Source organism: Strongylocentrotus purpuratus, unplaced genomic scaffold, assembly GCF_000002235.5.
Source record: "Strongylocentrotus purpuratus isolate Spur 01 unplaced genomic scaffold, Spur_5.0 spur5_scaffold_20, whole genome shotgun sequence".
Lineage (NCBI taxonomy): Eukaryota > Metazoa > Echinodermata > Echinoidea > Camarodonta > Strongylocentrotidae > Strongylocentrotus > Strongylocentrotus purpuratus.
Genome location: NW_022145606.1, coordinates 11,207,153 through 11,218,202, shown reverse-complemented (window position 1 = coordinate 11,218,202; position 11,050 = coordinate 11,207,153).

Here is an 11,050-nt window from a genome sequence, read left to right as displayed (position 1 = left end):
ATATCGCGCACGTGTTGCGTAGTCCCATATGCATCTTTCTGTGTACATGCTTGTAACTTTACCAAGACTGGTCCAAATTTCTTATCATGTTGATGAGTCCAGATCCTATGCTAGATGAGCAACCTTTTCTGATCGATTCCACAACGTTTCTTTCACAATGCAATCGCATGACCATAACTGGCTTTTACCTTTAAGGCATTGTGGTTACTATAAAGTGTTCGGAGTCTGCGATTGCATACTAGATTTAGGAGTGGGTCTAGAATATGGCGAGAAATATGAGCGAAACTTGTTCCTGCAGACTGCAGGTCTGATTTCATCGAAGGTTGACACAAAGAAGAAAGCAAGAAAACACACCTTCAACAAACCTTTGGAAATCAAATAAGAAAAGGTGCGTCTATTATTTAGTCATATGTATTGTGTTGCTAACTGGCCACAGTCGCACGAACAATTTCCTTACTCCGTTAAATTTCACACGGTTGAATAAGCGCGGTTAATCAAATTTCGATTATGAAAATAAATGATATATTCTTATCAAAACACGCCCGTCTATTATTCAATGCGAACCACAAAGAAATGAACAAAATTATTTATGACTCTCTCTTTCTCTCTCTCTCTCTCTCTCTTTCTCCAGAATGATACAATTTGATTTTGAAGATAACTGATAATAATATAGCGTACACAAAGGGACGAGCACGATTAAAGTGATCTATCTCACTCCGAATATTTATATCTTGAAGATAAATCAAATGCGTTTAGACACTGTTTTTATGCTCTTGAACGCTCACGCACAAAATTGATAAAAAGAAGAAAAAAATTGACATTTTCTCTTCTTTAGCATGAGATCACTCGCTAAAATGAGGAATTAAAAAATATATATTTAAACAAAATATTGTGAAAACAGATGCATGATGTATATTTTTAAGTTTCCGTTCTATTTCAATGCGCGTACAAAGATAATTATGAAGAAAAGAGATCATTTCTTTCGCTGCTCTATCTAACTCGCCCTGATATTCGTTGAAAAACATCGAACAAATGACTCCCTCCATGCATCTTTCTCCCTCCTTCATGCCCCCATCCCACCTCCCTCACTCCATCTCTATATACCCCTTCCCTCCCCCCCTCTCTCTCTCTCTCTCTCTCTCTCCCTCCATCTTTAACCCCCTCCCTCCCCTTTCTCTCTCTGTCTCTCTTTCTCTCTCAATACCAACACTTGGAAGAATAAGTAGTTGCATTACGATTTCGATTTTGAAGATAAACAATAACGTGTCCATGATTTAGACCAAGGTATTGTGTCGGGAGGGGGGGGGGGGGGGGGCTAACAGACAACTTCACTGCAGGCGTTTCATCACCATAGCTAAATAAACAACTTTAATATTATTTCGACTTTGAAAATAAATGAACACTATAGGCCTAATAACCGTACAAGGTTTTGTGCTTGTGAATATGCGCACATAAAGAAACTGAACGAAATGGACTTTTCGACGTCTGTGCGTTTTGTCACTTTTTTGTATTAGATAAACAGTAAGATAAACACTTTTAATACAATTTCCATTTTGAAAATGAATGCAAATACGATGCATAAATTATTCGTACACGGTATTATTTTCTTGAATGCTCACAGAAACAAAACATATCACGAACAAAACGGACTTCTGTCCTGTGCGTTTTGTCACTCCCTCTTCTTCTTATCGAGTCACTACACAAGTCCCGTCCAGTGGTCCACACAGGCTTTGGCACGGCAAAAAGAAACTTGAGTAATACACGTTTAATACAATTTTGATTTTGAAGATAAGTGAATTACATATAATATGTATATTATCCAAACGTGGTTTTCCGTTCATGAGCGCTTGGACAAAAAAAAAAGCAAAACAGGGGGGGGGGGGGGGGATCCTAAGTTGAACTTATCTTTAAACTGGCCGACTTAACAATTATGGAAAACCGTTAGCAACTTTGAAAATCTGTTGTAAAAGTTATTTCAAGAGCAATTCATGTCCTTAATGTGGAATTTATGAAAAGTCTAAAATCCTTAAAATAATTTTTGCTTTTGAATATATTTTATTGGCTACAAATGGCTCTCCGTAATGTTTCAGTCAAACTTAGAGTTAAGTTCGACTTAGGCTCTTTGTGAAACACCCCTTATCAATTTCTTTGCCACTTCCTATGTCATATAAATAATTGTAATAATACAGTGTCGATTTCGAAGACAAATAAAATTACAAGGTATGTATTATACACGAGTGTGTGTACTTGAAGACCCTGAATGCCTACACAAAGAAAACGAACAAACTGGATTTCTTTCTCTCCATTCGTTTTGCCACTCCCTGTAATTATTGTTAATACAATTTCGATCTTGAAGATAGCTGATACCATTGTTACTGTGCCAGGCCGCCGACGCCGCCGCCGGTGTTTCATAACACAAAAACACAAAACCACAGAAAAGTTGTCAAAGACCAAATGTCACCTTGGTATACTTGAAAGTGCAGCGGAAAATGGGTCATTGCAAACGCGCTGGAACTCTGTGAATCAGCCGATTCGTTTAAAGGTAAAGACCAGTATTGGAAACGCCCCAATTTCAAAAAATGAAATGGAAGCTCTCATTGCCAATCATGTGAAAGAATATGTTTTGACTAATACATGATGATAACAAATTTGCCGGGAAATTTGTTTCTCTCATGGTCTGTGAGAGATATAGGGTAGTCCCATACACAACTTTCTGTGTATAGTGCTTGTAACTTTACAAAGAATGGGCCAAATTTCTTATCACTTTGATGATTCCAGAACCTTGCAGATGCTAGATGCTAGATGATCAACCTTTTCTGATCGATTCCACAACGTTTCTTTCACAATGCAATCGCATGACCATAACTGGTCTTTACCTTTAAATAACGGACTGGAAACCTACGGTTCCATGCTCTGGACGGTCGTCAACTCAATTCAGTTCAATTTTATTTATGTTTCTAACAAAACATTACAAATCAATTATAACCATTTACAACAATATTAAGGTATACATATTGAAAACAGCTTGAACCGAACACTTTTAGTGATATGAACTCGATTTCTATAGATGAAATGAAAAAAAATAACACAACGAACTTGGAATTGAATATTTCAAACACAAAGATCAACTATTCCCAAGCTATAAACGTGATAGAAATAACTCAGAGTTATAAATACTTTTTTTGTGTGTGTTAAGGTTCGACTATTCGACCTCATCTATTCAGACCTGATCGTTAATGATTAAACCATCGTTTGGGGGCCAATGAAACTGCCCGCAGGCCTTTTTAAATAGAAAATATGCGGAGGGTCGTGAGCGCTTCACTGATTACAGAGTACATGCTTATTTTTGTGGTATTTTCACTATTATGCAACTAGAGTGGTATACTGTTATGCTTGGTAAAGGTCGAATATGATTTATGATTACGATGATGATGATATTGATAATGATGATATTGATGATGATGATGATGCTGATGATGATGATGACGATGATGACGATGACGACGATGATGATGACGATGAGGATGATAATGATGATGATGATGACGATGAGGATGATAACGATGATGATGATGACGACGAGGATGATAATGGTGATGATGATGACAATGATGATGACGATGATGACGATGAGGACGACGATGAGGATGATAATAATGATGATGACGATGAGGATGATAATGATGATGATGATGATGATGACGATGAGGATGACAATGGTGATGATGATGACGATGAGGATGATATTGATGATGATGATGATGCTGATGATGATGATGACGATGATGACGATGACGACGATGAGGATGACGATGAGGATGATAATGATGATGATGACGATGAGGATGATAATGATGATGATGATGACGATGAGGATGATATTGATGATGATGACGATGACATATGGAAACGTTGTATCATCCGCTCAATCTGACTTGCGTGCATAGAAGAAATGAGCACTTTTCCATGAAAAAGTGAAGTTTTCTAAAATGTGCGTTTCTTTCCAGCATTGGGGCGCCCGGAAGTCACTCGGGTAACATTCCATAAAGTATAATATAAAAAGACCATTTGCAAATTTTCTGTACTTTTGTCGGAAAAAATGTATTTATCCAGCACAATGTCGTCTTATTTTGCGTTGGAGAAGAGCAAATATCGAGTTTCAATCACACTTTGGCCGCTCTCGCAAGCTCTCACTCGTTTCACCGTGGTCAAGCGACTTTGGGGCAAGCGGTTAATGAAAATACTTATCGTTAGCTTTCTGCTGGTATTAAACTTGTTTTTATTGATTGTATACTTTTGTCGGAATAAAGAAAACAAAAAGGCTTGACCAATAACTTATCAGCGTCTGAATTGACCTTTTGACCTTGAATTCCCTGAAGCAAGTGTCTTTTATCGTAATATGCTACACTTTCACAATGTTTATACATTTTTTTAAATTATTAGTAAGATATAACATATTTTGTCTGATATCACTGAAGTTTTGGGTTTTATTTAATGAGTAATTTTAAAATAAGAGCCATTTTACTGTTTTAATTTACTGGATCGTACCATTAATGTCGCTGGGTAGAAAGATGCATTTTCCAACCGCGCCAAATTTAATTTACGTTCCGACATTCTGTTAAATGGGTTCGTGTTTTTAAGAATCCACTGCTAGCTGCTCCACCAAACGTCCATAAGCGGACTCGTTTATCAACTAAATTATTCAAATTTATGGATGCTTCCTTCCAAGGTGTTTGTGTTGTTGAAGCATTTCATTCACCTGCTATCATTCTTTGTACTCTAATTGCCAGAACGCAAATTACATTTTGGTTTTATAGTTTCATGCGGAGTCGTTTATCACTGCTTCCTTCCCAGGTGTTTGTGGTGTTTATGCATTTCATTCACCTGTTATTATTTTTTGGACTCTTATTGTTAGAATACAAAATGCATTTTTGGTTTTATAGTTTTATTCAATAAGTAAGTCAATAAAAGAGTATGTTCTGAACAAAAGAAACAATGTGTGTCCCTATTGCACAATGTAATGTGTTCCCTCATTTTGTAATAGTTAATTTACCCATTCACATAATGGAACTACCTGCCCGATGAAGCCAGTGGCCCGTGACCCCTGAGCACTCAACACCGTGTAGGAGTCAGTTTTTGGAAAACTTCTTTTATGAGACAAATCCACGCAAACGTTTCCATATGGATCATGCTGAGGATGATGGTGATGATGATGACGATGATGATGATGACGATGGTGATTATGACTATGATGATGAGGAGGAGGATAATGACGATGGCGACGGTGATTATGACGATGATGATGATGATAACAATAACGATGATGACGATGGTGATTATGAATTAGATGATGATAATAATGGTGGTAGTGGCGATGATGATGAATAATATTTTCATTATTTGCTTTTGTAGGTCTAGTAGTAGTAACAGGCTAGCAGCACTACAAGAACAACAACTACTACTACTACTACAACAACAACAACAACAACAACAACAACTACTAGTACTAATGCTACTGCTCTTACTTCTTACTACTACTACTACTACTACTACTACTACTACTACTACGACGACGACGACGACGACGACGACGAAGACGACGACGACGACAACTATGACTACTACTACCAGGGGCGGCGATCACGGGGGATGGGGGGGGGGGGCACGCCCCCTCTTTTTTTTTTTTTAGGGAGGATCGTCTTCCCGGACAATTTGAAAAAGTGCACACACAAAATGTATAGCACATACTGACTTATGACTGCAACACACTTAGATTAGATTAATAAAAATGCAAAAATCTTCTTGCTCGGTCGCTATGCTCTCTCGTATAATATCCTTCAAAATGTACAAGTTTAAATGATGTAGAAAATCTGAATTGCGTTGGTATCAAGTAAGCAGAGTTTACACTATGTTCCCACGTCCCTAGAATCCCCCCCCCCCCCTCGGTCATGAAATCAATCGTCGCCCCTGACTACTACTATTACTACTACTACTAATACCACTACTACTACTACTACTACTACTACTACTACTACTACTACTACTACTACTACTACTACTACTACTACTATACTACTACTACTATTACTAATATTACTACTACTACTACTACTACTACTACTACTACTACTACTACTACTACTACTACTACTACTACTATTACTACTACTACTATTACTACTATTACTACTACTACTACTCCTACTACTACTACAACTACTATACTACTGCTGCTGCTCCTGCTACTGCTAAGTGTTTGTGTGAGTGTGGGAGGGGTACATCTGGCATAAATAGAAATAGATATATTAGAGGGTGGAATATCCCCCCCCCCCCCCCGTTTATCACATCTATCTCTCTCTCTCTCTCTCTCTCTCTCTCTCTCTCTCTCTCTCTCTCTCTCTCTCTTCCTTCGTCTCTGTCTCACTGAATCTAGCTCCAGAATTGACACATACAAGAAAGAGATCGGCGCCAAGAAACTTCCCTAGTAGTAGTAGTATTGCTTTTGAAACGTGTAGTGGGTGAATAGTTCAAGAGAAGTGTGAGACAAAGCGAACGAGTCCTGTATGGGAAACACCTAAGATTGAATGGGGTGCAACCTCCTCCTAAATAAAAAAGAATAATCAATAAATAAACAATAACAAAAAAATAACGACTATTATAAAATAACGTAAAAATCCTAAAATATGCAAATCCTTTTGGTTTTGCCTTTGATAGCCTATGGAAACATATTATTATGAAAATGCTGCTAAAAGTGTTTTAACCTCATTTCCCCTCCCCAAAAATCTTTCTCCCAACACCCAACGGAGTTTTATTAACCAACCTGTCAACCTGATCGATTTTCTCCAGATTTGTCAGTTTAACTCTTTTAACCCATTTTCAACAGGGATCAAGTGGTTCTTCTATTACAGACTTTGGGAAAGAGAGGATTCGGTTAACGAGGGGTTAATTTAGGTTCCGTGGATAGCCTTGACATGATTTCCATGTCAAACTTGCATTTCCCGTCACTCCCATCTCAAAACAAAACTAAACAAAAATGACGGTGAAAAAGAAAAAAAATACTGAAATTAAAATACCCATATGAACACTCCCCCGCGGTACCATGGCTCAAGATAAATGTATTAATTGTTGTAACTGTTGTTATTTAATGGTAATGAAAGACTTGATCGAATTGAGAAAATGTGCGTTGCGCGGATGCAGTATGGAGAGGGAGTTTGGGAGGGAGGGAGGGATGGAGTGAGTGAGAGCGAGAGAGAGAGAGAGAGAGAGAGAGAGAGAGAGAGATAGGGGGTGAGGGAGGTAGATAAGGCAGAGAGGGGGAAGGAGGGGGAGAATGAGAGCAAGAGAGAGAGAGAGAGAGAGAGAGAGAGAGTTTTTTTTTTTTTGGGGGGGGGGGCGTAATTATTAATGAGCATAACTGTGAATGAACACAATATAAACAAATCAGCGATCAGCTGCAAGAAATAATCGTTTTATTTTTGTAATTATTAATTTGTTGAAGGTTGTGATCAATCAAATGCAAACTGACAACGTTGGAATTTTCTTTTTCTTGATTTCACTGATTCCTCTATTAGGTTTATTCACTGCTATGTTGTTCATTTTATCCCATCTTAATGTCGCTTGTCAATAAGAGCGATCGAATAATAAGTGATCTTTAATGTCTATACATTCAAGAGCACGGTGTGAAACTTGAAAAACACCTACTTTCGTCTAGAAAAAGGCCCTAATTCTTTGTAGAATTTAGTCAATTTTATTCACATTGGTTTACGCAATATGAAGTGCCTACTTCCAAAAGGAACTAAATCCACTTTTGATGAAAATTGAGTAATTGATATCAGATCATTGTTCACTTAAAGATATACTATGTCCCTTTCGCAGCCAACATCAAATTATGTAGAACTTTGCAGGAATTATGAATATTTCATGAATATCCTATCTGTAACATTTAAACGTTAGCAATGTGCTAATATTCAAATTATGAAGGAAACCCGTTTACTTGCTAGACTTCACTGTCAGACACTATTGAGTGACAAACTGGCCCTTTTTCTTCTTTGGTAATAACATACATAACATGAGCTGAAAAGGGTGCATGAGCATTTGTTTACATCAATAACAACATTTTTGTAATGGCCATAATTAAATTGATTGAATCTTTGCGCAGCATAAAACGTATGACCATTCGGTACATTGTTCTGAAAATCAGACTATTAGTTACTGGCTCTATAGCTCTTAAGTCGATTCGACAACTAATAGTCGTTATTTTCCCACTTAAAGACATTTTCAAGCCCCCTTTCTTTAAGGGAAGTTCTAAATAAGTATTTACTTTCAAATGCCATTGGAATTTAACCTTTTCATTTTTTTTGGCCTGCAAATGGGACATAGTACCTTTAAGTACCCGTTTAAAAAAACTATTTACCTAAATTTTTGGAGCAATTGTGAACAAATGCACCTTTTAATATCACTTTTCCGTAGATGCCTGTACCCAGGGGCGGATCTAGCTTTTTGCTAAGGGGGGGGGGGGTTTGACCAAAATAATGACGATGCAGAGCATCGTCCACGAGCCGCGTAGCGGCGAGCCGATTTTTTTGGGGGTGTTTATTTGAACCCCGTAAGTGATGTTTTCCTGGCATCTATTAACACAATGGAGACCATACAAAGCAGTGCATGATAACGTCTTTTTAAATCAAGTAACAGCTTAATACACAGTTATATCCAGCCTTTTTATCATGTGTTTGGTTAAGTTACCAGATGAGTTGAATATCTTCTCACAATATTTGCACTTGAAAGGGTTTCTCTCCAGCGTGCGTTCTTTTTTCTTTCTTTTTTTTTTTTTTCTTTTTTTTTTTTTTTTTGGGGGGGGGGCGCCCAAGGGGGGGGGGGGGGTTTGAACCCCCTAAACCCCCCCCCCCGTAGATCCGCGCCTGGTACCAAATCTGGTTAACAATGTCTTTTTTCTCCAAAGTTGCAAAAAATAGATTTAGCTCCTTTTGGATTTATAACTCTTCATATACATTTAATTGTTATGACTAGACTATGTTGGAGTGTAAAATAAGAATAATTCATTTGTACCAATATGCACTGGATTAAAAACTGATTTATCTATTTCTTGAACTAACTCTGAAATGCTATGGGTTAAATGCAGTGCGGGATAAATGTTTATACTCGCCAACATTCTTTTCTGGGTCATTATCAGGGTCATGAAATGGAAAACGTGTGAATTGGGTCAAAGGTCAATCCAGCCCCTCCTCCACTTACCTTCTACTCTTTCATTTCCCCTTTCCTCCACTGTCTGCAAGCCTATTTCTCTCTCTCTCTCTCTTAATCATTCCCACCTCTCTCACTCTCTCTCTCTCTCTCTCTCTCTCTCAATCATTCCCACCTCTCTCTCTCTCTCTCTCTCTCTCTCTTAATCATTCCCACCTCTCTCGATCTCTATCTCTCTCTCTCTCTCTCTTAATCATTCCCACCTCTCTCTCTCTCTCTCTCTCTCTCTCTCTCTCTCTTCATGTCTGTCTCACCGTCTACCCTTCTCTCCGCTCCTCCCTCCCCTCTACCATCACACTACTCTCTTTCTCTCGATCGATCTCTCCCGATCTCTCTCTGTCCGACTAACTCCCTCCGTTTTGCTATCTTTCTGTATTTCTCATGCACACATGACTGCTCTCACCCTCTCTCTCTCTCTCTCTCTCTCCTCGATTAATTTATCTTTTTCTTTAATTAACATAAAATCAATTCATCTCTCTATGATATACCATTACCCCACCCTCCAATGCTCCCCTCTCTCTCTCTCTCTCTCTCTCTCTCTCTCAATCAATCAATCCATCATTGAGAGTCCAGTGCACGTACTTTTCTCAATCCATCTCTCTTGTTCTTCAATTTTACATAAAATCAATTCATCTCTCTATATATACCATTACCCCCACCCTCCAACCCCATCTCTCCCTCTCTCTCTATTTCTCTCTCTCTCCCCCTCTCTCCCTCTCTCTCTCTCAATCCATCATTGATAGTCAAGCGCACGTACTTTCTCGATCAATCTCTCCTATTCTTTGATTCTACATAAAATCAATTCATCTCTCTATGTTTAACATTACCCCCACCCTAACAAAACTGACAAATTCTATAAAAAATGGATACATTTCGAGAGGATGTTGATCCTTTAATAGGAGTATATTGAATTTCCCACATCATTTTCAGTCATGATGTTGCATTATTATTTAATTTTTGTTTTCTTTCCCTTATCTACATGTATGTTCTGTATATACAGTATTATGGTTGATATTCGTTATGTATATCTTATAATGAAATATTATATGATATTCATTGGAACATGTGTTCAAATATGTTATCTTGAGATTGATTTTCAATAAATAGCCTGTTGGAGGGTCCAAAAAATAGAGAAAAAAAAATTACCCCCACCCTCCAACCCCCTCTCTCCCTCTCTCTCACCCCTCCCCCTCTCTCTCTCTCTCTCTCTCAATCAATCAATCAATCAAGCATTCCTCTCGTCCTTGATATTTTCTTCCCCCCCCCCCCCCACCACCACCCCTAGCACCATTACTCTATTGATGTTGCCCCCATTTAGGCTTCGTTCTGCATCCATAATGTCTATCTGGCTGCCTGCTGATATATTTCATCTGTATTAACATTTGATCTTTGACATCTTTATAATACCCAATTTCTACCTACTTAAGCAGGCAGAAGACCTCATACACCAAACCCGCTTTTTAGCTATGTATTAGAAGTCATGAAAACAGGAAAATTCATGTTCGCATATATCCTTCTGAAAATACAGTCAAACCTGTCTATAGCGACCACCCAAGGGAAACACAAAATGTGGTCTTTGTAGACAGGTGGTCTTAGTAGACAGGTTCCTTTAAAACATGTTTCAATGTGAGAAACCGTATCTAAGGGAAACCAAAAATGTGGTCTTTGTAGACAAGTGGTCACTAAAGCAGGTTTGACTGCACGAGTAAAGTCTACTACAGTAATAAAATCCATTTTAAATTAAAGTAGAAATTTGCAACAATTAATATATTGTATCACGCATTGAACT